General features: G+C 36.6%; 1 protein-coding gene and 1 pseudogene across 1 annotated transcript in view; one reads left to right on the forward strand and one right to left on the reverse strand.

Annotated features, from left to right (window-relative positions):
• Window positions 1-26,990, reverse strand: part of IL1RAPL1 (interleukin 1 receptor accessory protein like 1) — a 1,416,727-nt gene that overhangs the window by 636,131 nt on the left and 753,606 nt on the right. The gene's annotated exons all lie outside the window — the stretch shown is intronic.
• Window positions 8,445-10,814, forward strand: LOC136317294 (transcription factor SPT20 homolog pseudogene; annotated as a pseudogene).

Raw genomic sequence — 26,990 nt, forward strand, 5'->3', positions numbered from 1 at the left:
GGATCTTTTAATTTTTGCCCATTGATTATGATATTGGTTGTGGGTTTGTCATAAATAGCCTTTATCATGTTGAGGCATGTTCCCTGTATTCCCACTTTGCTGAGAGTTTTGATCATGAATGGGTGCTGGACTGTATCAAATCCTTTTTCTGCATCTATTGAAATTATCATGTGGTTTTTCTCCTTCCTTTTGTTTATGTGATGAATCACATTTATTGATTTGCAAATATTGTACCAGCTTTGCCTCCCAAGAATAAATCCCACTTGATCATGATGTATGATTTTTTTCATATATTGCTGGATACGGTTTGCTAATATTTTGTTGAGGATTTTATCATCTAAATTCATCAGGGATATTGGCCTGTAATTTTCTTTCTTTGTGTTGTCTTTGCCTGGTTTTGGAATCAGAATTATACTCGCCTCATAAAAGGAGCTTGGAAGTCTTCCTTCCTCTTGAATTTTTTGAAATAGCTTGAGAAGGATAGGAGTTAGTTTTCCTTTGAATATTTGGTAGAATTCACTTGTAAAGCCATCAGGCCCAGGACTTTTCTTTTTGGGGGAGTTTTTTGATAACTGTTTCAATCTCATTTCTTGTAATTGGTCTGTTTAGGTTTTCTGATTCTTCCAGATGAATTTTTGGAAGACTATATGTTTCAAGGAATTTGTCCATTTCATCTAGGTTGTCTAGTTTTTTTGGCGTACAGTTCTTCATAGTATTTTCTTACAATATTTTGTATTTCTGTTGTGTCAGTTGTTATTTCTCCACTCTCGTTTCTAATTTTATTTATTTGAGTCCTCTCTCTCTTTTTCTTGGTGAGTCTTCTTAAAGGTTCATCAATCTTGTTTACCTTTCAAAGAACCAGCTCCTGGTTTCATTGATCCTCTGTATTGTTTCTTTAGCATCTATGTCATATATTTCTGCTCTGATCTTTTTTTAATGACTTTTTTTTTGTATTTTTCTGAAGCTGGAAACAGGGAGAGACAGTTAGACAGACTCCCGCATGCACCCGACCGGGATCCACCCGGCATGCCCACCAGGGGCAATGCTCTGCCCACCAGGGGGCGATGCTCTGCCCCTCTGGGGCGTCGCTCTGCCGTGACCAGAGCCACTCTAGCACCTGGGGCAGAGGCCAAGGAGCCATCCCCAGTGCTCGGGCCATCTTTGCTCCAATGGAGCCTTGGCTGTGGGAGGGGACGAGAGAGACAGAGAGGAATGAGGGGGGGTGGAGAAGCAAATGGACGCTTCTCCTATGTGCCCTGGCCGGGAATCGAACCCGGGTCCCCTGCACGCCAGGCTGACGCTCTACCGCTGAGTCAACCGGCCAGGGCCTCTGCTCTGATCTTTATTATTTCCTTCCTTCTACTAGCTCTGGGCTTTACTTGCTGTTCTTTTTCTAGTTCTTTTAGATGTAGGGTCAAGTTGTTTATTTGAGCTTTTCCTAGCTTCTTGAGGTATGCCTGTAATGCTATAAACTTCCCTCTCAGGACTGCATTTGCTGTGTCCCATAAATTTTGAGTTGATGTATGCTCACTATCATTTGTTTCTAGGAATTTTTTAATTTCTTCTTTGATCTCATTGTTTATTCATTTGTTATTTAATAACATGCTATTTAGTTTCCAAGTGTTTGAGTATTTTTCTGTTGTGGTTGATTTCTAGTTTCATGCCATTGTGATCAGAGAAAGTGCTCAATATGATTTCAATCTTCTTAAATTTGTTGAGACTGCCTTTGTGCCCTAACATGTGGTCTATTCTAGAGAATGTAACATGAGTGCTTGAAAAGAATATATATTCTGCTGCTTTAGGGTGAAAGGTTCTGAAGACTTTTATTAAATCTAGTTGATCTAATATGTTTTTTAAGTCTGCTGTTTCTTTGTTATTCTTGAGGATCTATCTAATGATGTTAATGTGGTATTGAAATCCCCTACTATTTTAGTATTGCTGTTGATCTCGCCCTTTAAATCCATCAAAGTCTGCTTTATATATTCAGGTGCTCCTATATTAGGTGCATAGATATTAGGTTATATCTTCCTGTTGGATTGATCCTTTTATCATTATATAGTGACCTTCTTTATCTCTAACTATAGCCTTTGTTTTAAAGTCCATTTTGTCTGATATAAGTGTTGCTACCCCAGGTTTTTTTTATTTCCATTTGCATGAAATATTTTTTCCATCCCTTTATCTTCAGTCTATGTACATCTTTTGATTTAAGGTGTGTCTTTTGTAGACAGCATATGTATGGGTCCTGTTTTCTTATCCATGTAGCTACCCTATGTCTTTTGATCAGATCATTTAATCCATTTACATTTAAGGTTATTATTGATATGTAATTATTTATTGCCATTTTATTCTTTAAAACTGTATTCCTCTTTTGCTATATTCTTTTTCTCCTTTGATCTGTTTACAACAGGTCCCTTAGCATTTCTTGCAACCTTCATTTGATTGTAGTGAATTCCTTGAGTTGTTTTTTTTTTGTCTGTAAAGCTTTTTATTTCTCCTTCAATTTTAAATGATAGCCTTGCTGGATAAAATAGTCTTGGTTGTAGGCTCTTGTTCTGCATTATTTTGAATATTTCTTACCATTCCCTTCTGGTCTCAAGTGTTTCGGTTCAGAAGTCAGAAGTCATCCTTATGGGGGCTCCTTTGTAGGTGATAGTCTTTTTTTGTGTAGCAGCTTTTAATATTTTTTCTTTATTACTTAGCTTTGGTATTTTAATTATGATGTGTCTTGGTGTTAATTTCTTTGGGTTTCTCCTTAATGGAGTTCTCTGTGCTTCCTGAACATGTGAGATGTTTTCCTGCTTTAATTGAGAGAAGTTTTCAGCTATGATATGCTTGAACAAAGTCTCTATCCCTTGTTCTTTCTCTTCTTCTTGAGTAACCCCCATGATGCGGATGTTATTTCTCTTCATGTTGTCACAGACCTCTCTTAGAGTTTCCTCAGACTTTTTGAGTCTCTTTTCTTTTTTCTGCTCTGCTTCCGTGCCTTTATTTATCGTGTCCTCTAATTTGCTGATTCGATTCTCCGCTTCATCCATCCTGCTTTTAATTCCTTCTGTTGTGTTTTTTATTTCTGATAGTGTATTTTTCATTTCTGACTGATTCTTTTTTATTATTTCAATGTCCTTTTTTATATTTGCTATCTCTTTATTTAGGTGTTCATAATGACCATTTATTGTTGTTCTAATATCTTTGAGCATCTTAACAATCGTTATTTTAAACTCTGCATCTGGTAATTTGGTTATATCTGATTCATTTAGGTCCTTTTCTGGTGATTTCTCTTGGTTCATTTGTGTTGCATTTCTTTGCTTTTGCATTTTCTCTGCATAAAGGAAGGTTTTGGCCACTGGAGTCCACTGGGTATGGCCTCTGTCCCCTAGGTATGGTCTGTCTGCAGACCTGCCACCCCCTCTTCTGTTGTTGCCTAGGGCTTTTGGGTTTGGGCATTGCTGGTGCCTGCCCACTGGGGTTGTTGCTGTGGTTTCCACCTCTCCTTCACGAGAGTGGCTGTGATCATGCGCTTGTGTTCACAAGCTTAGGTGGCCTTGGCCTTTGCCCCGCCCTTGTGGGTAGCGTTATGCTCGGCCCTGAGGGCAGTGGTGAGCACCTTTGCTCAGCTGTAGGTCTCTGCCTGTTTCTAGGCTTTCACCTCACCCTTGCAGGAGGAACCCACTCATAGAACAGCTGCTAGCCTTGGCTCTACTGGCTGGGCAGGACTGCGTGCCCATGCTCAGTTCAGTAGCGGAACTCTGCCTGTTCTGGGCTTTTGGCCCCACCCCCATGGGAGGAGCTGACTCCCAAGTCAGGCCACAAGCCTCGGTTGCACGGGCAGGGAAAGGCTGTGCTCCTGTGCCCTTGCTTAAGGGCTGGTTTCCACCCTTTCCAGGATTTTCGCTCTTCTCCCGCAGGCGGGATTACAGGCTGCCAGCAGCTCAGCTTGACCGCTTTTGCACGCCTACTCTTCCCTGGCTGGGCAAGACTGAGCTCACACGTGAGCCCAGAGGCGGCCAGCAGGCTTCCGTGCCTGCCGACAGAACCGCGCCTCTGCGTCCCGCCGCCGCCTGCCCTCCAGCGAGCCCTCAGCCGTGTGGGCGCTGCAGCTCAGACCCTAACACTCACTACTGTAGATCCGAAAGCTCCCTCCTTCTAAACAACTCTGCTTTCAGCGCTGCGGGAGAGCTTGTTTGGCTGGTGTCCTACTTCCCTTTGCTGGTATTGCTGTTTCTGGGGGAAATATTCACTACAGATTTGGGGAGTGACTTGTCCCAGGGGTTAGGGTGGCTGTCTCCCAAAATGTTTCTCCCTGTGCCTCTTAGATTACACTCTCTTCCTGCCACTCCGGTCCTCTCCTCTCTCCCCAGTCACCGGAGCCCTGGGTGAGTGGTTGTGAGAGAGGTTTTCTGCATGGTCCCTTTAAGAAGAATCCTGGGTCTGAGAAATCAGATTCTTTCTCACAAACAGTATCCTGACTTGTTTCCAGCTAAATTCTGTCCTTACGCCTATTCTAGGCTCTGGGGCTGCAGGCTGGGGCTTTGTTCCTGGGACTCAGGACCCTCCCCTCTCTGCTAAACTCACTTCCCACCATGTGAGTCTCTCCCGGCTGCTGTTCGCTCCGGGGAGCTAGGCAGCCCTCTCCACGTTTCCGCTTTTCCTACCAGTCTGTGTGGCTTTTTCAGTGTTCCTTGATTGAAGAGTCCTCCTAGTTTAGTCCAAAGTTGTTTTTTCCAGATGATAGTTCTTAAAATTATCATTTTCTTTTATTTTTTGTATTTGTTTATTCTTTCATTTTCCCTTAAATACCAGCATTTCTCTAGGTTTTCGTCCTTGCTCTTTATTTTCTACTAAGTGTTCTCATGTTAATACAGGTATTCAAAATGCATATTGTTGCCTCCATTGATGGATAACAGTTGTGTGCTGGTGGTGTATAAAATAACAGAGTAAATGTTGCACTTTTCAGGAAAAAAATTAAAAAGTAAATAAATTGTTAATGAATACATGCCAATGGTAAAAATTCTCAGCTATGAGCCTCAGCCACCCTGAAGCCAAACCTAATAGGAAATTCCTCTGCCAAGATTTTTGTTTCCATAGAAATTGGATCAATTAATATCCTTAACAACCAGGTTTGAGACAGTCTGATTCAACATGTCATAACTATCTTTAACTTAGAAGAAGACAAGTGCCAAGAATGTGAGCAACTTTTAAGAGCTGAGAGTAGCCCCTGGCTGACAAAGAGGAAGAAAATGAGACATTTGATCCGACCAACTACTGGAATAAGTTTGCAAGTGGATTCTTCCCCATATGGCCCAGGTAAGCTCTTAGCCCATCCAGCCTTGGTTTTTAACTTGTAAGAGAGTAAGCTGAGACTGTCTTGGGTTCTGATTTACAGAACTGTAGAGAAAAAAACGGGTGTTGGTTTATGCCATTGAGTTTGGGCAATTTTGTTATGGCAGCAATAACATACTAATAGAGTTCCCGAGGAAGAATAGGTAGAATCACAATTTACATAGGGTCATAAAGGATAGAATAGAAAACAGTCAAGAAAATAAATAAATAAAAATGTTCAGAAAGAACAAAATAAAAAAGATAGAAAAAGATTATCCAACATACTTATAATTGAAATCCTTGAAGGAAAGAAAGCCAATCAAAAGAAAAAAGCAAATAAACTATTTTAATATTATTATTTAAAAACAACTTTGTTGAAATAAAACTTCTGAATTTACATATTAAAAGGGTGGCATTATGTACCTGGAAAAACAGAAAAACTGGGGGTTTTTTTGCACATAAAAAAGAAAGAAAGAAAGAAAAATATCTTCTGAATTAGAAGAAAATGGCCAAGGCCTTACGTAGAAAAAATAAAATAAAATAAAATAAATCCACAAACTGCCACAATAACAGATCAGAATTTTCAAAAATCTACAGAGAAGGACAGAGTGTGAGCCAAGATTTTATAATCAACAAGGTTTAAAAATTAGAAAAATAATATTGGGAAATATTATATTTATGAACTCTTCCTACAAATAAAGAATTTTACAATGAAAAGATAAAAAAAAGATTTAGAGAAATTTTGGTAGTGAACATACATAATCTGGTACAAAAATAAAGGCAGTATTAAGGTTCAAGGAATAGTGTACAAAAATTTTTGCTGTGATGAAGTATAGAAGATAAACTGAAAAATGTAAAAAGGAAAAAAGTAATATAGAGTAATTTGATTCATTAATAGGTAGGTGGGAATTAAAATATTATTTAAAGCTGATATAATAGAAAAATGCAAATAAGAAAATAATTAAGGACTAAGAGAATTATAATAAAGATATCAGCATAAACTTAACTTGTGGAAACAAAAAATGAACACAAAATATAACAAAACAGTATAACAGAACTGTAAGATATTTTGATATTAAGGATATCAGATGTTTTGGAAGTATATTGCAAATATTGTCTCCCAATTTATCATTTAATTTAATTTTTATTTTTTGACATGGAGCTTATTCTTATTTATCTGTAATAAAAATATAAATATATATGTAAAATTCTCCAATAAAGACATAATATATATGTATTTATATAAATACATAAATATATATGTAATATATATATTTTCTTCTAGTAGTTTCATTATTTAATAATTGATCCATCTATTTTCATAGAAGTAGTCATAGACAATACCCCCCCTTTTTTTAAACAGGATGCCTTGTTACCTTTATCACTGAGTGAAAACTTTATTTTTTTTCCACTGACATGTGATGCAACTCTTATTGTTTTGGGAATTATTCCTTAGATCTCCAACTGTTCAATTTATATCTCCTGAAATTTATGCAACCAGTAACACATTTTAATATTATATAATAGTTGGTAAGGCACATCTCCTGCCATTAATTATTATTTAAACAACTTCTTCACTATTCTTGGGTATTTCTATTTTCATGTAAACTTTAAAACTGCATTGATTGGTTCTAATGAGACATTTTCGTGAATAATCAGGTTTGTTTTAAAATAAGTAATTTAATGCGTTACATTTTTTAAAAATCCCCACAAAATTGCATTTTATCTTAAGATGGTATCCAGTGGGGCACCTGCCACCATATTCCCTATCCATGTTTCTAAATGCTCCTCTTTTTATTTATTTTTAATTGATTTTAGAGAGACAGGGAGAGGAAGGGAGATATAGAGAGAGCAAAGGAAGAGTTCATTTGTTGTCCCACTGAGTTTGCACTCATTTGTTGATTTGTTGCTTCTCTGTATGTGGACTGACCCAGGATAGAACCTTAAATCTTGGCGTTTGGGAGGATGTTTAATCGACTGAGCTAGCTAGGGAGGGCTCCCTCTTCTTTTATGGGTAGATGTTTAGAAAAGTGAAAGAGATCAGGCTTTGGAGTTAGAGATCAGATTTGACACTGCTTAGCATTTTGTAACCTTGATCCCATTACTTAAGTTGGTTTAATGTCAGTTTCTTCATTTAGAAAATGAGGATAAAATACCTTCTTTGTAAATTCCTAAAATTTTAGACAAATTGTGTTTTGAATAACTATGAAATACCAGACAGTTGGTGGGAACTTTCCGGAAAATAACTTCAAATAGATGTTAACATCCTCACCTACAGTTCCAATTGAGACGTCTCTGCTAACTCCAGAATTGCCATAACTTGACCCCTTTTATTTGTCTGATAAATTTCTATTCATACACAACTACGTTCTTCTTTGGGAATAGTTTTTCTCATTTCCCCCGTTTAGCACTTTCTCTGTTTTATCACTTTGTTCAAAAGTTTATAAATTGTGGTTATCTGATTACTTGTGTGCTTCCCCAAAGAACTGTGCAATTCTCCATGATAAGTCAATGGTTAGTGGTCCTACTGTCTCAATCGTTTCATATTACCTCTGTAGTAATCCATTCTCAAACACAGCTCTTGGTTAAATATGCATACTTTTTTTTACAGGAAGGAGCAGAGCACATAGGACATTTATTTTGTACTTTTTCTATCCTTTATTCTTTGTTTTACAAAAAGAAAAATGGATGGGGAGGAGGATGTTTTTTGGGTTTTGTCATTATCTTGTAAAACTGCATGGTAGAGTGGCCCACCCAACTCGCCAACAGGAAATGCAGGTATCAGAACCGGAAGTGCTGATCACAGACCGGCCCCTCGCCGGGGTGGGCGAAGAAGGCACGCATGTGCACAGAAGGCTATATGAACCGACCCCACGAGAACTTCCGGGTGAGCTTGGCATTACCGACACAAGACGAGGCCTTGCGCAGAGATCAGAGCCTGTACAGATAAAGGTATTTTTGGAAACTCGGAAGAATTTTGTATAGCTTCCATTGTGGATGGGTTTCTTGGTGTTCATATAAAGTTAGACTGGTATCCCCGATTGGTATTAAAGATAGGATTTTCACCCAGCTCCGTTAATCCACTTTTATTTTCTTTTTTTTTAAGGCTTCCATTTTATACCACAATGCAAAAAGCTTTAGAACAAGCGTTGGATAGTGCGGAGTGTATCATTGAAAATGCCCAACAGAGACCTCCTAAAAGGAAACGCATATCTAGCGGGGAAAAGTCTCTCCATGATAAGCTCTACGACATATACGTTGAAGAGTGTGGAAAAGAGCCCGAGGTTGCGGAGGAGTTAACAAGCAATGTGAACTTGTTAGAGAAGCTTGTTAAGAGGGAGTCCTTGCCCTGTTTAGTGGTCAACTTGTATCCAGGAAAAGAGGGATATTCACTGATGCTGAAGGGAGAAAATGAAGTATGTACAGAGACCATTCAGCTGCCTTATGAAGAAGGGGAATTTCTTGAATACTTGGATGCAGAAGAATTGCCTCCTGTTTTGGTGGATCTCTTGGAAAAGTCTCAGGTTAACATTTTTCATCGTGGGTGTGTCATAGCAGAAATACGGGACTATAGGCAGTGCAGTGATTTGGAGCCCTCTGGTTACCAAAGCAGGCATATTCTCCTCCGCCCCACGATGCAGACATTAGCTAGCGATATACACTCCATTACTAGCGATAACCAGATGTGGACCCAGGAAGACAAACTTGAACTTGAGAGCCAGCTGATCTTAGCTACAGCTGAACCCCTGTGTCTTGATCCTTCTATATCAGTAGCTTGCACTGAAAACAGACTGCTCTATAACAAGCAAAAGATGAACACTCCTCTGATGAAAAGGAATTTCAAGAGGTATTCTACAGCCTCCCTGAATCGGCAGCAGGAGCCGTCTTGGAGGCCACTCCCTCCTGAGTTAAGGGCATGGAATTTTCACAAAAAAAGTAAAGACAGTCAGCCAGGGCAGCAGCATGATCTCAAACTTCCCAAAGCAGGAAGTTGTGTAGATACGTGGAAACAGCCACCTTGTGACTTGGCGGTCCCTTCTGAACTGGATGTGGAGAAATATGCTAAACAGGAGAGCTCTGTCAATTACAACGATTCACAACCAACATTTTTGCCAGCTCAGGAGGAAGAAGATGATATTCTATTCAGATATGAAGCTGGCGATCAGTCTCAGACAGCAAAGCTGCCCTTCATGAAATCTCTTAAAGACCCATTGGTCTCTGGAAAAAGGTCACGTAAAAATGTCAGATTTGTGAGACAGATGACTCCATATCACTCCTTCACAGATGACTATGTCAATATTGTCATGCCTTGGTCAAACACTGAAGTTGAAACAGTAGTCAGTCAGTTCAAGGAATTGGTGGAGAGCATCCCAAGTCCAATCCAGGTGCCACAGGGTTCCAGTGGCTCAGCCAGTCTCAGTCAGCCTTCTCCAGGGAGAGAAGCAGAATGGCCTCAGGCTACATCCGTTCAGTCTTCAGTACTGGAGGAGGCAGCCCGACACACACCTCCACCCCTCAGTCCTCCATCCAGATCAGGAATCACTTCCTCAGGTGACAGCTTTACTCCACAGCAGGCAAGCAGCCCTCGTAAATCTCCACCACCTGCTGCTGCTTCGATGCCACCAAGTCTTCCCCGGCTGTCCCCTATGGAAGTAAACAGAGCTAACACACTTCCTGCAGCCACCCTGTCCACTTCCAGCTCATCACAAACAGCGCCAGCCAGCCAGGTCAAGGTCACCTATCCCAGTCCCAGCGTCACAAAAGTGGAGGCTCCTATTCATGCAGCCCAGACTGTGGTGAGAAGTTCCAAATATTTGAAGAGTCCTTTTGCTAGGACCAGGGTTCCAGTTGCAATCAGGCCGAAAGGCATGCCGTCAGGAGACCAGCAGCCACAAAATATACAGCCCACTGTACCACAGGCTCCTTCACAAGGTATTCGACTTATTTTTAAAAATAGTTCAGGTGTCAGGCCCACGACAATAATCCAGTTTCCACCAGGTCCAGTCACTTTGAACATCCAGCAGCAGCCTCAGCAGCAGCCGCAGCAGCCACAATTCTGTCAGTTGATTCCACAATTTCAACCACCTATATTTCATATTCAACAGCCAGTGTCACAGGGTTTAAGTGCACAGAGATCAGACCCTCAGGGACTGATCTTACCTACTATCATTAACCCTGGTGGAGCAGAAAGTGTTCTACAAACGCAGAGAGCAGTGTTACCTGAGCCTGGCTCTGCCCAGACAAGATCTGGGCAAGGCCTTCCCCAGCAGACAGTCCAGCTCCCCTCTGCTGAACAAGGTCTTCCCCAGCAGAGGGTCCAGCTCCCCCCTGGCTTTGTGCTGCAGCCCCAGCAGGTACCATTGAGAATCGTGCAACTCCCAGCGGCTGTGTCCACTGTAGCAATCCAAACAGCTCAGCCACATAGTGGTCAACAGACAGCAAGCCAGTCCGAAGGTAATACGAATAGAGGCCCACCCACCAATACCAAATTCTGAGTCTTGTATTACTTTTCTCTTTAAAAAAAATTAGAGAAGCATTGAATTAGAGAGTTTCTTAGTTTTTACTTCATTTTTGTCTTTAAAGTCTCAGTGTTTTACATTGTTAGGTGTACAAACTGTACAGAAGCACAACTGTATGCTTTTAAAGTAAAAACAAGGTAATAATTTAAAGGGAAAAATAAGGAATAGACTATAAAAGAAATGAAAATCCCAGCTGTGCAGTTTACTAACTTTAAACCTATTTCACAATGCCTTTGAATTTTTTGTTTGTAAAATGTGAATAGAAATATGTACTTCTTAAGTTTAAAGTTAAGGTTAATGTAAATAAGTTATATTAAATATTAAAATTTAAATTATATTTAAATTAATTTTAATTATTAAAATATTAAATATTTGAAAAAATAAACATAAGTTGGCTGAATATAAACTATAGTAGTAATATTAGTGCAAATAATACTTTTGTTGCATTACATAAAATTCAACCTTAGAATTAATGGCAAATATGCCATGGATATTAATTCTTTATAGAAAACACTAGGCTTAAAAATAAGTAAGGGTGTTTTATATATATATATATGACTATCAATTTATATAGATATATAGACAGATTTTAATCTTCTGTTAGTAAGTAGCCTGTTTACTATATGTAGATTCCCCCACAACATGCTGGATTTTCTAATAAAACTGGATATATTAGGCACTTATAATTCATTCTTCAGTAATTGAAAGATGATTTGAATATATGACTCAATATCATTTGCCAGACAATATTCTTCAAATGCATTATTCATGTGGTGCTTATTATTTTGCAAACACTTCATAATATACACATGCACCTGCTGTCTGGTATTTATCTTGCTCCAGTAGTCTGTCTCAAATATTTTGTCATTATCAGACAGGATAATAATCACAAGAGAGAAAAGGTAAAAATTCTTAATCTGTAATGGACAAGTGAATGAAAAATGATAAGTTTAGATGAACTGATTACACAAATTGCAACAGAGAATTATAGGGAAAAAATGAATTGCGGTATGAAAATATCTTTAAATATATCAGTTAATTAGAAATTACTTCTGTAGCTTCTAAACAGAATATTTTAGAATAATATTGAAAGTTAAGGAAGTAAATAGCTAGATCAAACCTCCCTTCCCCTAAAAAATGGGAGTAAATTCAAATGTGGATAACACTTTTAAAATATTTTATACTCAAGTGTAAAGATTTATATCACTAAAAAATGTCATCTTCCTGATTTTCTGGAATTTGCTTGAAAAGAATGAGCTATTGAAAACATTTAAAATGTTTTTGTTAAATAGTTATTTTTGTTGAATTTATTTGATTGTATTTCATGGTAACGATATTTGTTATTTGAGCTACCTCTGTGGATGACCAGTAAACATCTTTCACTTAACATGTCCAAATGTGATGATAGTCATTCCCGCCCCAAGCCATTCAAAAACTTCACTGTTTGGTGTCAGAATAATTCACGAAGTAATTTAATTAATTACCAAGTAATGTAAAATAATTTTAAAAAATAGAAAATCTACCTGCACACCTTTATCATCCCTATTTCTACTCTAACTTGTGAACTTTGAGGGATTTTTAGAAAAATTCTCAGACTTCCTTTTTTATTGAATATATATTTTATTTTTAATGGCCTTTCCCATTCATATTTTGATTCAGAAAGCCAACATTTTGAAATAATATTCTAACTGGGTTAAGTATCTTATATCAGAGTCATGTTAACAATACTACCTCCCCTTCCCTACAGCACTCACGACCCCTTGAGCATTTCTATTTAGCTCATAGAACAGGCTAGAAATAATACCAAGCATGGCAATCACTCATTTGAAATTTTCAACTTTTTCCTTTTATTTATAAACACCTTTCACTTAATATTTTTTATTAAAATATAGTTGACATAATACAGTTATATTAGTTCCAGGTGTACAGCATAATAGCTCAACATGTATATTCCTTATGATGAGATCAGCACAATAAATTTAGAAACTATAAGTTATGATAATTTGACTATTTTCCCTATGCTGTACTTTACATCGCTGTGATTTTTTTTTAATAAGTGGAGGTTTGTACCTCTTCTTCACCTTTTCCACAGCCCCCTCCCCTCTGGCAACCATCTGTTTGTTCCCTGAACCTGAGGCTCTTTCTGCTTTATTTGTTCATTTATTTTGTGCTCATAATAGCTGACCCACCAGCCAAATTAAGGTAATATGTAGTATATAAAAGTTGGAGGTAGAATAGTCTTGGCTCTAGCAAATAGATTTATAATACAAGATTTTCATCTGTGACATTTCTGACCATGTCACATTCTTTCGCTTAATATTCTTCCCTGCATCTGTATACTCTGCGAAATCAAATTCAGATTATTTTGTTTGGCAAAAAAGGTCTATTTTTTTCTTTAGATAATTAAATTTAATGGAGTGACACTGATCAACAAATGCACATAGGTTTCAGATAAACATTCCTATAGTATTTGATCTGTTGATTATGTTGTATGTTAAATCATTTTCTTTTTCTATTTTTTTTTTTTTAAGTGAGAGGAGAGGAGATAGTGTGACATACTCCCTCATCCATTCGTACTGGGATCCAGCCTTGTCTGTGGCTGATGCTCGTATCAGTTAAGCTATTTTTAGTGACTGAGGCTGATGCTCAGACCAACTAGCTATCCTCAATGCCTAGGGCTGATGCTTGAGCCAGTCGAGCCACTGGCACCAGTAGGAGGGGAAGAAAGAAAGAAGGGGGAAAAGCAGTAGGAAAGAAGCAGATGGTTGCTTCTCCTGTATGCGCTGACTGGGAATCAAACCCAGGACGTCCATATGCCAGGCCTATGCTCTATTCATTTAGCCAACTAGCCCAGGCTTCAAATAATTTTCCAACACTGTATATTTGTCTCTCTTTACACCCTTCCCCTCAGTTTTATGTGTTGGTCAAGACCCTCAACCAGGAGGAACTCATTTCTTTTCTCTGCTCATCATTTAATACTCAGCTTAAGCATTACCCTTCTGAAATCTGAGTCTCTTTCTATGTTATCCTTTAAGACAGCACAATTCAAACTATTTCACAGTGTTATTTCCAGCTCCAGTCTGATGCTAAACATAAAGAAAATTAACAATTGAAAATGTATGTTAATATAAGTATACTTTTTGAGTTTGTCTTTATTTTTTCAAATATGGATTGTATAATTTAGCATGCATTTATAAGAATTAGTACTTTAACTGAAATGATGAAAAATGTACTATATATTTATAAATACATGTAATATATATTTATGTCCTCTGATATTTTTTGTTTCATGACATAATTGTCCTTTAAAATATCAAAAGACAACTAAGTGGGAAATATTATTGTAAAAAACAGGATATATAATAATATTGTTACCAGTATTTTAATATAATTTCTCTTTAGGCAGATAATTATTTTATTGTAAGTTATTTTAATTGAAATAGTTTAGTAATAGTTAACACTTATATGTAAGAAACAAGAAGATTAAATACAACTTTTTGTCTTTGAGACATTTGAGCAAGTAAATATTCTTGAAACTATAATTCAGTTACAGGCTATTCTAATGAACCATCACATAAAAGTCTTCTCTTGTAAAACTCCAAGACTAAACTGAGGAACAAGAAGACAAGTCACTAAGATACTTCTTTTTATTTCAAACCATTACATTTTTTTTCCCTGCATTTGTATTTCTTGAAAGTTTTGAATTTTGGGCATATACTAAATCTATGCAAATAAAACAGTGTTTTCCTGTCTCTATTGTGATTACATCATATGATAAAAGTTTGATGGAGTCTTTTTATATAAGGTTGGTATGTTTGGAATAACAGGGCTTAAAACAGATGTGGTGGGAAAATGGGGAGTTGTTTGTTCAATGAGTAGCTCAGTTTTGCAAGATGAAAATGTTATAGTGATTTATTGCAAAAACAATGTGAACATACCTAATATTAACATCACTGAACATACCTAGCATTACTTAAAAATTGGTAAGGTGGTAAATTTTATGTTATACATTTTTTCACCACAATTAACATTCAATGCAACAATAATAAATCACATGGGGCATACAACAATTTCATTTTCAGAGGCCTTTAGGGGAATCTTAGTCCCTTATGTGCTTATATCAGGGTAGTTCAGAGCACAACCTTCTGGAGCCAGACTGTCTAATTTCAAAACCTGGCTCTGCCACTCATTAATTGCAGGACCAAGGGTAAATTACTTAACTGCTCTGTGCCTCAATTTTTTTATTTTTATTTTATTTTTTCATTTTTCCGAAGCTGTAAACAGGGAGGCAGTCAGACAGACTCCCGCATGCACCCGACCGGGATCCACCCAGCACGCCCACCAGGGGGCGTCGCTCTGTTGCATCCAGAGCCACTCTAGTGCCTGAGTGCCTCAATTTTTCATCTGCAAAATGGAGTTATTCAATAGGTCTGTTTTCACACAGTTGTTACAAAGATTAAAGAAGATGGTATTTTAAACTATTAAAATAGTCCATAAAATAAATTCTTTAGAATAACTAAAATGAAGGGATTAGTCTCACAATATTTAAAAGGTACACTTTAAATGACCTAACAATACAGGGTTATCTGGTAAACATGAAATCACTCTGGTGAGCAGGAGGGACCACCTGGAAGTGGTACCAATTCTTCAATGCAAATAAATGAGATCTGTATTACCATTGATTTTAAAAAGAGAACGACACAGCCATTAATTCAAAGAATCCTTAGAAAACATTTGTATAATAATGATTTATGAGAATGTACTGACTGAGGACACGCTTAAGCTATGTTACTATGTAAAATAAATAATCCAATCTACTGTACTATGAATTCTTTCCAGTTCTTAGTAAGGGTTAGAGCTCTGTTTTGACTATTAAACAGCAATAGTAACATCTGGAAATGTGAAGGTCAAAGATCATTTTCCTCATTAAAACTGCACCAGCATGATTCACAATAACCTGCATCTGACCTTGGCATGAACTGTGGACTGCTGCTGATTTTGCTGTATAAAAAATTAACTGTCCCCGCAAAAAATGATGTGGCATCAGTTTACTGATGCTTTGGATACAGCAAACAAGTGGGATTTCTAATATAAGCCCCAAAACAAACATCCCAATAGGAGACCTTCTGAATTGCAAATTAAGTTGCCTCACACATGCTCCATTCCACAAAGCCTACTTCAATGTAGGTGGCTATAAAGCTTTATTTAAGGACTGATGATTTCCCCAGGCAAAGAGGGGGTAGAAGGCCAGTGAACACAAGGTATCAGAGTGTTTCAGAGTGGAAGAGAGCCTGTTGATATCCTTGTAGGCACCAGTCAAAATCAGCCGTGCTCAATCACCTAAATGAATAACGGTAACTATGAAGGGTTTGCCATACCATGCATTCATTTACAAATATCTATTGAATACCTATTAGAGGACAGACTGTATGAAAGTCCTAATGACACAGTAGTGCAAGAGCCATGTCTTTCAAAAGCTCACAGTCTAGTACGTTAAGAACCAATGACTCTTAACAATGTAGAGAAAACTTTAGTAAGTCTTTCAAATCAAATTATATTTAACAAGCACAATACATGCATTAGCCTTTCTATTTTTTATTGTATTTGAAGATTTCATGGCATTCAATAATTTGAAGAAAGATTGCAATTTAGGACTTAAATTTTAATTTATTAATTTTTAGAGAGAGAGAGAGGTGTGGGGGAGAGAGATCTAATTTTTTTTTGTTTCATTTGGTATTTAAGCATTCATTGGTTGATTTTTATATATGCTCTAACTGGGAATCGAACCTGCATAATTGGTGTTTGGGTATGACATTTTAACCAACTGAGCCATCTGGCCAGGGCTCACAATTTTGGATTTAAAAAGGAAATAACAACAGACCTCAAATGTATTGTTGATATAATATCACTTTTTTTTTTATCACCTGCCCTTATTTCAGTTTAATAAACTCTCTTGGCTCTCATCATTTTAAGTTTAATCTAAAGCAATTAAACTGAAGTGCAAATGCCATTTGCATTGCTTTAACAATGATCACTTCATTTTTATTTTTAAAATATGTGCTTTTCTTGAAATGTATGCTTAAAAATAAAATGTCTACACACCCATTTCAATTGATAAATGCCATATGGGTAATATTTGCCTTGTACACTGAATACAAAGTCAATACCATGTGGTGTTTTTATTTAAAAGCCTGCTATTCTTTTGCTCAATTTCTACAGAGATTGTTTTAGCTAATTAACTGTATTAACAAAAAGTACAAGATAAGCTGAAAATAAAATGTCTTTGTGTGCGTTTAAGGCAGACTGCCATATTTAGTTCTAAGTGGGGAATCAGAAAGGTAATAGTGGAAATTCCATATATATAATGAGAATAGATTCAATTAGTTGAGCTTGTATGGTAGGATGGTTGAATTAATGGTCCTAATTCTTCAGTCTTACATGCATTTACACCCTTTGACATGTAAACTCTTCTCTAAATCCACCATGTAACTAGATTGGGCCAATGTCAGAAGCCATTAAACGGAAGCTTGAGTCAATACTTCCACACCGTTTTTCTCTTTGATATTCTACTGCTGTTAACATGAAAACATACCTGAGCTAGCTTCTGGAAGAAGAAAGTCATATAGAAATAGTGGATATCCCTACCCCAGATATTCCCTCCAAGGCCATTCTAAATCAGTCTACAAGTGGTTGACATCTAGAGGAAATCAGCTGTAGTAGGCTAGCTTCAAGAGGTAGTATAAATTCCCATATCTAAGAGTCATTATTTTAATCATCATCAATTGAGAAAAACATTATGTAGGATAGTACATATCACTGTCTTAAGATTTAATAATTTTCCATTAATCATTAACATAAATTTAACAACACTCTTAACCAGATTTTTTAGAAAGTTAGTCTATTGTGAGAGAGATGTATGACAATTTAAGCATTTCTTAAAAAAGGAAATATTTTTCAACTAAAAGCCATGTCTGGAGCCTGACCAGGTGGTGATTCAGTGGATAAAGCATCGGACTGGGATGACGAGGATCCAGGTTCGAAAACCTGAGTTTGCCGGCTTGAGTGCAGGCTCATCTGGTTTGAGCAAGGCTCACCAGCTTGAGCCCAAGGTCCCTGGTTTGAGCACGGGGTCACTCAGTCTGCTGTAGCCGCTCCTCCCCCCCACTCAAGGCACATATGAGAAAGCAATCAATGAACAACTAAGGTATTGCAATGAAGAATTGATGCTTCTCATCTCTCTCCTTTCCTGCGTCCTTATTTGTCTCTCTCTTTGTTTCTCTCTATATATATCTCTGTCACACACAAATACACACACGTGTGCGCACACACGCACACACACGATGCCATGTCTGGAAGCAAAAAACCATTTGATGTACAAACTTACTTTAACAATAAATATATATTAATCCTACACATTCAGTCATAAATATTTATTAAGAAACTACTATGTGCTAGTCATTGTCCAAAATTCTGGGATACAAAACTGGTAAGCTTTCAGACTCTTATTTCACTGCTTTGCTTGTTAAACTCAAATTTTTAAAATGTTTTTAGTTCAACCAAATAAACACAACATAAAAATCAGAATTATAAAATATTTTTGACAGAAATAATAAATTAATAATATTAATTTGTGTTTATAAACAAAAAAGGAAACAAAAGTATAAAAAGTTGAAATATGTGAACTAGAATTAATCTGGACTTAATTTTATTTAAATTTTTATTCCTATATTATTTTTTGACTATTCTACTTTGTGACCCAAAACTTATATTTATAAACAATTTAAGTGAATCTAAAAACTTACAGTTTTTGTACGATCCTAAAACACACAGTTGGACAGTTTACCAAACCTTGAAACGTGCAAACCCATATATGCTATCAGGACTGTTCAAAGGTTTAGAGTATGGGGTTAAGATGAGATAGATGGGTTTAAATCTAAGCTCCACCATTTATTAGTTGTCTGATCTTAGGTCAATAATTTAAACTCTTCAACTTATTACTATGTACATGTATTAAATTCCAGAGATGTACTATACAGAATATGGCCTTTTAATATTAGAATTATTTATAGCTTATAGATATGGTATTTTTTTCTGATTCTCTGACTCCATACTATACTTCATTTTTTTTACCTATATTAAAAATCTAAAATGAAAAAAAAAACAAATAATTTCAGCCAATTAGCATAATGGTTTACCTCACACACTCCTTTGTTCATTTTCTGTCACACTTAATTTATAAACTAGATTGTTCTGATACCCAGGAAGAAAGAAATAATTACTATTTGGAAGTTATAGCTTTATGCCACAATTTATTTCTGGCTGTAACCACTGAAGTTGTTTCAGCATGATAAAAAAGATATGTGTCTTTAAAAGATGTATCTAGCCCTGGCCAGTTGGCTCAGTGGTAGAGTGCTAGCCTGGCGTGCAGGAATCCGAGGTTCAATTCCTGGCCAAGGCACACAAGAGAAGCGTCCATCTGCTTCTCCACCCCTCCCTCTCTCCTTCCTCTCTGTCTCTCTCTTCTATCCCGCAGCTGAGGCAAAGTTGGCCCGGGCACTGAGAATGGCTCTGTGGCCTCTGCCTCAGGCGCTAGAGTGGCTCTGGTCGCAACAGAGCAACGTCCCAGATGGGCAGAGCATCGCCCCCTGGTGGGCATGCCCAGTGGATCCCGGTAGGGCACATGCAGTAGTCTGACTGCCTCTCCATTTCCAACTTCAGAAAAATACAAATAAAATAAAATAAAATAAAACAAAATAAAATAAAATAAAATAAAAGATTTATCTAACAAAGCTAAATAAATTGTTGGGATACAGATTGCCATTTAGAATTATATAGTCTAGTTGTTACATTCTTCCCAGAACTCTTCAGAAATTCTACCCATTCCTTGGGTTCTTCTCATGGTATTAGATATAAGGTATATGTATTATTAAATACAATTACTGTTGGCTAGCAATGGTTTGCTAAATCCCAGGCTCTGCACAATCATTAAAGAGATTATTATAATCATGATCATCCTAATCTTGATCATCATTATTACTTATCTTTCAAAGAAACGTGGCACTATATAGAAATGAACAGATTGTGACACTGAAACAGTGAGATTGAGCACCATTTGTATCAGTTTGCTGGTCTCTTTGGCAAATCTCCTCACTCCTCTGAACCTTTGTGTCCTCGTGTATAAAAAATGAATAACACTATCTGACCTAACTCATTGGCATGGTATGAGGATCACAGTTAAAATAGGTTTATAGGTAAATATAGGTGAAAAACTTTTCTTTATATCATATATATTTTTTTTTCTGAAGTGAGAAGTGGGGAGGCAGAGAGACAGACTTCCGCATGTGCTCGACCAGAATCCACCGGGCATGCTCACCAGGGGGCGATGCTCTGCCCATCTGGGGCGTTGCTCCATTGCAACCTAGCCATTCTAGCACCTGAGGTGGAGGCCATGGAGCCATCCTCAGTCCCCAGGGCCAACTTTGCTCCAATGAAGCCTTGCCTCTGGGAGAAGAGAGAAACAAAAAAGAGGGGAAAGGGTGGAGAAGCAAATGTGTACTTCTCCTGTGTCCACTGGCCATGAATCGAACCCAAAATTTCCACATGCTGGGCCAACACTCTACCACTGAGGCAGCTGGCCAGGGCATAGGTGAAAAACTTTCATAAAAATAGTTATGTGTTACTAATTTTTATAAGTTTTACATATAAAATAGCAATAATAATTTTTACTTCATATGGTTTTCTGAAGATTCAATAGGAAAATGCAAGGAAATATCATAATGCAAGAGGTAGAAGAGTAACTCAATAAATAATGGTGGCTAAGCAAAGTATTTAAAACAGTTTAGAAATTTAGAAATACAGTTGTCCCTTGCCATATCGCGGTTCACTTTTCACAGTCTCAGTGTAATGTGGATTTTTAAATTGTATATATCTAATTTTGTATTGTGGATTTTTCGCTATATCACAGGATGTTGCGGCATATAGGTTTTTTAATATATTTATTATTTTAATTATTTTTGTGGTAAAATAAGCATTTTCTAGCCTAAAATTTGAAATCAATATAAAAAACATTAAGACATATTAAAAGAATATTATTGTATATTCACTGGTGAGTTCCCATATAGAATTTTATGTTAAAATTACATTGGTTTAAGAATGTAGAAAGTGCTTAAGAGCATAAAAAGTGTTAATAAGAGTGTGGGAAAGGTTAATAACAGTGTAGGAAAGGTTTATAAGAGTGTAGGGAGGGTTTATAAAACCTTAAAAATATATAAATAATAAAATAAATATAAGGTGGCTACATCACGAATTTTTGCCTATTGTGGGGCTTCTGGAACCTAACCCCCATGACAGAGGAGGGACCACTGTAAAGAATTATTTATATACATTATATTTGTTCACATATTATAATCCATAATATCATAAAACATTATATAACTTTTTACTTATAGTTCATTAAACTGTTTCAACTGAGAGACAATAGCAGGGGAAAAATCTGATATGAAAATAACATAGTGAGATTTATGCTTTCTCTGATCCTCCCCTATTATCTCCAGATAAAAAAATGATAAATTATCAGACGTCTTTTATTAGTTTTTCATTTATTGTTTCTGGATATCGGTTTGATGACTAAATGTACCAAGAATGTTCTTTTGATATCAAAAGAGTCTTTGTTATACTTTATATCTGATAATTAATTCTAAGAGAAAATTATGAACCGTCCTTGATTTATTTGGTCTATAGTCAGATGTTCATTAACTGATATTTTAAAAATATGAACATAGGATAGAGTCCCCCAAGATTAACATAGGCTTCTGTACTTTCACTTCTTCCATCATTCCTTCCTGTCTTACCTTCTTTAATCAGCTCATATCCCATAACTCCTTCCTGGCTTCATTTAATTACCTGACAACTTAAATGATCTGGTCAATCATTTCCATAATGCTCTCTTCTTAGCCATGAGTTTTTCACTATTTCTTTTTATTTCACCCAATTTGCCAATTCCTGACTCTCAAAAGCCATGCATTCATTATGAAAACAAAAAAATCAAATCACCCAGAGGTTTTTCCAAGATTTTTTTTTGTAAAATCCCTATCACATTAATGAAAGTAACTATTTCAAAGTGGTTAAGGTTGATATAAATTGTCCAAAGGAGAAAATGAAGTTGAAATGGAGATTTGAAATAAAGCTACCAGTAGCAAGAAAGTAAGTTCAGAGAATAAAAATTATGAAAAATTATAAAATTTGCAATGTTAAATAAAAAATCTGTTTGAGGAAACTCCTACATAGAAAATGTAAGGTGGGTGGATAATGGGGGAACTCAGGCCCTTTGGCTAGGACCACCCACAACCAAGCGTGCCAAAAGAAACTTCCCAGGAACCCTTTGAAAACAGCAACGGTCTGCTAGCCAATGAGATTTCACCAAGTCATATTAGCTCAACCACTCTAGGGACCTTTAAATATCTCCCACGAGGGTCATTCCTTGTGACTTCCCTGGCCTCTGTCTTTTCTCGGGGCCAGGGAACCTCGTCAGGTGGGATGCGCGCTCTGTACTCAATAAAGCCTTTTATTATTCCACATTTTGTGGCTCCAGCCTTCTTCCCTCCTTCTCAGCGGGGAAAAATACCTTACAGGAAATAGTGGGGAAGTTCTAATTCTAGTAATATAACGAGCTAGGTTACTTGGACCAATTCTCCTATTAAACATAAATGTAAGTGCTGGAATTTTTCTCAAAATAAATTAGTTTACAATATTCCTAGGCTAAATTTTAAATTAATGACCCATTAAAGACATTCTCCTGACAGCATTTAATAGACCTAGTAATTCCAGTCACCATAGCCTAGGTTTGTTGGTGGTAGAGGTCTTGAAGGGTGGGAATAGGAAACTGGGTCAAATCTTCAGTTGGCTAGAACCCCCATCCAGTAAAACTAAGGGCTCGGTCCTTATTAAAAGGGTGAAACATAACTAAAAACTAAATTTGACACTCCTCAACCCTTACACATACTTAAGGCAGATTTATAGCACAACTTTATATTACTTAGATAGTGCCCCTCCAAAAAATTGCTCAATTTATGGATTTCATTTAATTTACAGTGACCCCATACTGATCACACCTTTGGCACTTGCAAAGGCAAATAGAAATATTTTTTTAGAAGCGTTATCTTTAACCCTAAACTTCATAGAATCCCCCAAATATTCCAAGTACAATAATCAGCTCACTGAAACAACAACGACAATCACAAAAAGAAGTAGATTGCTTGATCACGAATCATGAGAAAGAACAGAGGACAGATCTTTCTCCATTCTCTGTAGTGAAACTATTGATATTAGAATTACCAACCAGCAACTTTAAAACAAAGAAAAAGATTAGCATAAAAATATACAGATAGTCTTATATCAGACTACAAAAGTTGCCTAAACAATTTGAATTAAGTAATTCTTAGAATTTCCAAGAAGGAAAAATATAATAAAATTTAAACCACAAAGAATAGGTTTCATATCACATTAAAAACAGCTGATGAGAAAATAGAAATAAATTGCCCACGCAATGGTGGAGTGGGCAGCTCATGTCCCCAGTATCTTTCTTTACTTAGAGTTAGCCATGACTAATGGGTATTGGAATACTATTTAAGGATCTTGAGGGTCAGAGATGATGGTCATCTTTGTAAGAGCACATATATAAGAATATCAAGGCCACAGATTTCTAGATTGTATCCTTGGCCTTGATCACTCTTAAAATGAATGTTTTGCTTCCTGTATAAAAGATAGGAAGAAAATAGAGCAAAAAGAAATTCACTTTTAGAAAAAAAGTCCAAAATGTTCACTATACATGTTAGAAGCTTCTCAAAAATGTAATTCTATACTTTTTAAAATATGAAACTAAATGCAAAGCAATAAATAAATAAAGCGGTATTTATTATATTTTGTACTGTAATTAAACTTTCAGAGGAAAATAACAACCAACCACTAATTGTATAGCAGACAAGGTGCTAAGTGCTTCTTGCAAATTGCCGCCTCAACCCTCAACAATACCATAAAAAGAAGTAATTAATATCCTCCTTTGACAAGAGACTGATTCAGAGAAGAGAAATAAATTGTAAACAGGGTTTGAACCCAGGTGTGCTGATTCAAGAGCTCAAGCTCTTAAAACCAAAAATAGTGTTATTTTGTATAAATAAATTCAGGCTGAGATGGCAGTATCATCTCATCTTATAAAAGGAGTTTTTACATTTATACCATTTCAGAAAAGTTCCCCACAGATTTCTTCGAGACCTTTGACAACTTACTATCAAACTGGAAGATAACTGTTAGATAATAGGATTCTATCTTCAGGATAAGTTGTTTACTATTCTACATTGTGAACAATGTCTTAAGTGGGTATATAGAAGGCAGCCTGATAAATATAATAGATTGGGATCTAAAAAATTGTGCAAGTTACAGTAATGGTCAACTATAACAAGGCAAAATGTAACATCAGTGAAGGAAAGAGCCTGCTCTTCATTACACAGCTAGTTACAGAAGATTAACAGACACCAATGGCAGCATGCTGACTGTGAACCAGCTGGAGGATATACACAAACTGATTTCAGCTGAAATTTTAAAAATTACAATGTTTAGACCAAGGGTGGGGGGGGGCTTCGTTTGTTCTTCTCCATGCTAGTTAGAACAAAAGATGATGATGTAATTGGAACCTATGCCATATGAACCACTGTGAGAATTCGAGATGTTTAGCTTATAAAAGAGTATAAGAGCATAAGAAAGGGAAGAGGTATCAACAAAGCTAGACATGTGTCCCAAGTATCTATCCACAGGGACACCCTAATGGTTCCCATCAGGGATTTTTAAATTCAATTTTGTGTGTTAGATTGAGCTTAGAACCCACTAAAATTTTGTTCTGTGTTTTCTGAGTTTATTTATATCTAGGAAAACTCTAGCAAGGATCACAGGCAGAGAAGGCATAAAGATATTACATTGCCTCTGAACACCATTTATACTCCTCCATACATTACTGGAAGAGTGAGCTAAACAGGGAAGTTAGAGCTTTCTTAAAATATCAGAAGAGCTTTTGTAAGAATGAAGAACTGCGATTGCTCCTAGGATACAGATCTTGGATCAAAAGGAAAGAACTTTGGAGAGCTCAGAATAAAGAAGACATTTCTAACTTAATGGTGCAAACAGAAATGTTTGCTTCAGGATGGCAGAGACTCAAAGTTCAAATATAGTACAGACAACCATTTGGCAGCTATGGGGAAAGGACGTGTACAAGGAGTTCATAGAAGGAAAGGAGCTAGTTGCAACGCACCCTCTCCTCCCCTGTTCTAAGAGCACTTTAGACTAAAACTCTCAAATCTCTTTCTCTTTATTTAACTCTCTCTGGACATTCCCACTTCATTTTCAAATACTTGTTTGAAACAGTCATCCTCAACTTTATCCTAGTATTTTAAATCAGTTCAGTTAAAGAACATATAATCTGTCCATTTCCTGTTTCTATTCTGGTACCACATTATTTTAGTCATCCAAGCAGGAAACCAGTCATTATCAGTCCCTCCTTTTTCTCCTCAATCAGTTGTTAAATCTTCTGGATTATGTTTTATGCAGTGTCTGTCACGCCCACTCTCTCTTTTCCAGTACTTTCCCACAGTCCTAATCAAAGCCTTCACCATTTCTCACTTTGGCCATTTGGTAATGAGCTGTTAACTACTACTCCTCCCTCTGACCTCACCTCCATTCTATGTATCTAATATATGACAGCCAAATCAATTTATCTCAAAAGTAGGCTGGATGACACATCTTCCTCCTCAAAATTCATTTCCTCTTACAGAACTAAGTACAGCCCCCTCACAATAGGGTATGATCTAAAATCTACATTGAACTTTTCCATTCTCTCTCTCATTGTGATCATAGGTGCAACGCCCTCTATTTCTGCCAAAGCTTTTGATTTTGCTCCTTGGACTTTTTATCTATTTTAGATAACATAATCCCTTGCATGGAGTGCCCTTAATTTTTACCTTTGTAGTCAAAACTCCTTTCAAACACTACCTACTCAAAGATATTTTTACATGTATAATTATTGTCATTTATAATCTTTTACAGTCCTTTGTTTATATTTTCATTATGCCACAATCTAATCCACTTTGTATTATAACTATGCGCATACTCAGAAGAGTTAACCCCATTACACTTCAAAAGCCTTCCACAAATGGTCTGTTACTCATTATTGAAACTTTGTGACATCTGGCACAGTGTAAGTATTCAGTAAATACAAATGGGATAGACCAATTAATACTGCCATTTTCAATATATACATCCCTTTTGATTTTAAGTTGGTATCTCATAAAATTTTGACATGTAAGTGTATAATTCATACACAATTATCACTGCCACTATACAGTCAACAGTGAATGTTTAATATACCCTAAGTAAAGTAATGCACAAATTCTATTAGCTCTCTGGGTCATAGAGATATATCAAAATTGCAAGTTAATTGCCTGTTTAAAACTCTCTTCCTGTGGACACTATTTTGGGGGGGGGTTTAATTTAACAAGTACAAATACATATTTAATACTTACTATGTTCAAGCATTGTTCTAACTGCTTTGTAAAATATAACTCAATTTTGTCATGCAGTTTGATATATAAACTCCTTCATTACAGGAATGACATTAAAGTTATTTTTTATGATGGCTGTTTAGCCACATGCCCTTTTAAGAGAAATTAGCCCACTGAAGGCAGCCAAGCATTCCTCTAATTCCTACCCCTCCACTCCCCCATACTCCCAACACACACCACTGCAATGAGAAAACGTGAGTTGCAACAGTGGGGAGAACTGTAGAGGGCTGAATAACAACTCCCCCGAAATGTCCACACATAATCTCCAGAACCTGTAAATATATTACCTTATGTGGCAAAAGTGACATTGTTGGTGTGATTAAATTAAGAATCATGAGATAAAAACACTAACCAGTATTATCGAGGTAAGCCCAGTCTAATCACAAGGGTCCATATAGGGAAAAGAGGTAGGTGTTACCTTTAATATTGATAACACCTGGGTATGGATCTTGACAACAGTACAAAAGAGAGAAGAAATAGGCCTGTCATTCTTGGGAGCATTTTGGGATTTAGATCAAAGAACTGGCCTTATTAAACAAAAAGAAAT

The sequence above is a fragment of the Saccopteryx bilineata genome, chromosome X (assembly GCF_036850765.1).
Source record: "Saccopteryx bilineata isolate mSacBil1 chromosome X, mSacBil1_pri_phased_curated, whole genome shotgun sequence".
Taxonomy (NCBI): Eukaryota; Metazoa; Chordata; class Mammalia; order Chiroptera; family Emballonuridae; genus Saccopteryx; species Saccopteryx bilineata.